Here is a 3,420-nt window from a genome sequence, read left to right on the forward strand (position 1 = left end):
TTGCAGTTTTTGCTGGGGCTGGGTTTGAACCCACCACCTCCGGCATATTGGGCTAGCTCCCTACTCCTTTGAGCCACAGGTGCTGCCCAAGAAGAATTTTTTTTTCCAAATCTTGAAAGTATGATGTTGGTAGATTAATGGGAATTGCACTGAATCTATAGATTTGGAGGATGTATAGACATTTTAAGAATGTTGATTTTTCCTAGAGAAGAGCATGATATGTTCTTCCATTTGTTAATATTTTCTCCCATTTCTTTTTTTAGGGTTTCATAATTTTTTTATAGAGTTCCTTCACCTCTTTTGTTAGGTATATTCCTAGATATTTCATTTTTTTTAAAGCAACTGTCAAGGGAATTGTGTCCTTTGTTAGCTTCTCAAATTGCTTGTTATTGGTTTATACAAATGCTACTGATTTCTGGTCATTAATTTTATATCTTGAGACATTACCCTATTTTTTGATCACTTCCAGGAGTCTTTCAGTTGAGTATTTGGGGTTCTCTAAGATCACATCATCAGCAAAGAGCAAGAGTTTGACCTCTGCTGCCCCCATTAGGATGCCCTTTATTTCCTTCTCTTCCCTGACTATGTTGGCTAGAACTTCTAGCACTATGTTGAATAGAAGTGGTGATGGAGGACAACCTTGTCTGGTTCCAGTTCTAAGTGGAAAAGCTTTCAGTTTTACTCCATTCAGTAACATATTAGCTGTGAGTTTGTCATAAATAGCTTTGATCAGTTTAAGAAATGTTCCACCTATGCCTATATTCTTGTGTTCTAATTAGAAAAGAATGCTTATTCGTATTCAATGTTCATTCTGCATCAATTGAGAGGATCATATCATCTTTATTTTTTTTTTGCTTCTGTTGATATGGTGAATTATGTTAATAGCCTTACATAGATTAAACCAGCCTTGTATCCCTGAGATGAAACCTACCTGATCGTGGCATATTATTTTCTTAATGAGAAGCTGTAATCTATTGGCTATGATTTTATTGAGAGTCTTTGTATCTATATTTATTAGTGAACTTGGTCTTAAGTTCTCCTTTTTACTTGTGTCTTTTCCTGATTTTGTTATCAGAGTGACATTTGCTTCATGAAACCTGTTGAGGTAAATTTCTTCCTTCTCATGTTTTTGGAATAATTTTACAGTATGGGTGTAAGCTCTTCTTTGAACATTTAATAGAATGCTGGGGTGAATCCATCTGGACCAGGGTATTTTTTTGTTGGGAGATTTTTTTTTTAATATAGAATGCTTCACAAATTTGCATGTAATCCTTGTGCAAGGGCCATGCTAATCTTCTCTGTATCATTCCAATTTTAGTATACATGCTGACAAAGCAAGCATGGAGATATTTTTATTGTGTCTTTGATCTCATTGCTTAAAATTGGTCTGTTCAGGGGATCTATTTCTCCTTGATTAAGTCTAGGGAGAGGGTCACTCATTCCAAATATTGATCCATTTCCTCCATATTGTAAAATTTCTAGGCATAGAAATTCTTATAATATTCAGAGTTAATCTCTTGCATGTATGTAGCATGTGTTGTTATTTCCCCTTTATTGCTTCTGTTTGAGGTTATTAAAGATTTTGCTTTTTTGTTTCTAGTTAATCTGGCCAAAGATTTATCAAGTTTATTTATTTATTTTTAAAAACCTATGTTTTGTGCTTTTTTTTTTTTTTTTTGAGACAGAGTATCACTATGTTGCCCTTGGCAGAGTGCTGTGGCATCTGCCACAGCTCACAGCAACCTCAAACTCATAGGCTCAAGAAATTCTCTTGCTTCAGCCTCCTAAGTAGCTGGGACTACAGGCACCTTGCCACAATGCTGAGCTATTTTTTTGTGCAGTTATCATCGTTGTTTCAGTTGGCACGGGGAGGGTTCAAACTCACCACCCTCAGTGTATGTGGCTGGCACTGTAACCACTGTGCCACAGGACCCGAGCCACAACATTTTGTTTTGTTAATTTTCTGCATCATTTATTTGTTTTCAATTTCATTACTCTCTGATTTAATTTTGGTGATTTTTTCTTCTGCTGCATTCAGGATTGGATTGTTCTTTTTTTTTCTCCAATTCCATAAGATCAGTGGTTCTCAACCTGTGGGTCACGACCCACAGGAATTATATTAAAGGACTGTGGCATTAGGAAGGTTTAGAACCACTAAGATGGTTCTTGATTTTGTTAATGTGGTCTCTTTCTGTTTTTTCAAATGTATGTATCTAATGTGATAAATATCCCTCTTAGGACTGCCTTTACTATATCCCACAGGTGTTGGTGACTTGTGTCTTCATTGTTTTTATGTTTGAGGAATTTTACAATTTCCACTTTTATCTCTTCCTGAACCCAACAGTCTATCATTTAGAAGAAGGTTGTTTAATTTCCATGTCTTTATGTGGGGGTGAACATTTTCATTGAAGACAAGTTCCAACTTTATTGCCTTGTGGTCTGAAAAGATACAAGGTATAATTTCTATTCTTTTAATTTTGCTAAGGTTTGAATATATGCTATGATGTGATCTATTTTGGAGGATGTTCCATGGGCTGAGGAGAAAAATGCATATTCTTCAACTTTGTGATGGTGTATTCTGTACATGTCCATGAATCCAATTTGTTTTAGGGTCACATTTAAGTCTTTTGTATCCTCGTTCAGCCTCTGCCCAGAGGATCTGTCCAGCTCTCTCAAACAAAGTCTGCAGCTAGCATCGTTCTATGGGACACCACACTGCTGAGGCCACTCAAGGTCTGTTTCATAAATCTAGGAGCATTCAAGTTGGGTGTGCAAACATTCAAAATTGAAATGTCTTCTTGTTGCATTGTTCCCTCCACCACTATGAAGTGTCCATCTTTGTCTTTTTCAACTTCAGCCGCTTTATATCTACGTGTATCTGAGAATGATATGACGATACAATAATATAACCCCTCCTTTCTTCTAACTTCCATCTGCTTAAAACACTGTTCTTCATCCACCAACCCTGAGTCCTGATTTATCACCCAAAACCTGGTGTGTTCCTGAAGACAACATATGAATGGCCTCTGCCCCTCCATCCCATCAGTCAGCTTGTGCCTCCTCAGTGGGAAATTCAATCCATTGACATGAACTGTCTTTATATGATAAGTGTGGTGAATTCTATTCATTACATTCTGTGAAAGTTTGCTGTGAAATTCCATCCCTTGTGCAACTCTGGAAGCCAAGGCTTGACCTTTAGCTTTTGGGTATTCACTCTAGTGTTGGTCCACTGTGATTTTCAGTGCTGAGAATAAGGCCAAGTAGTTCCTGTAGAGCTGGTCTTATTGTGGTGAAACTCTTTGGTGTTTGTATATCCATAAAAGTCCTGCACTCTCCATCAGTTTTGAAGCTTGGCTTAGCAGGATACTGAATTCTAAGCTGAAAATTGTCCTGTCCAAGACTGTTCATAGTGGATGACCA

The 3,420-nt window shown here is 37.2% G+C and overlaps 1 non-coding gene across 1 annotated transcript; it reads right to left on the reverse strand.

Moving 5' to 3' along the window:
• Window positions 1-1,235: 1,235 nt before the first annotated feature.
• Window positions 1,236-1,342, reverse strand: LOC111721814. The gene has a single exon (XR_002770831.1). It is a non-coding gene; the product is annotated as a U6 spliceosomal RNA (small nuclear RNA).
• Window positions 1,343-3,420: the final 2,078 nt, after the last annotated feature.

Source organism: Otolemur garnettii, unplaced genomic scaffold (assembly GCF_000181295.1).
Source record: "Otolemur garnettii isolate 467f Iridium unplaced genomic scaffold, OtoGar3 scaffold00186, whole genome shotgun sequence".
Classification (NCBI taxonomy): domain Eukaryota; kingdom Metazoa; phylum Chordata; class Mammalia; order Primates; family Galagidae; genus Otolemur; species Otolemur garnettii.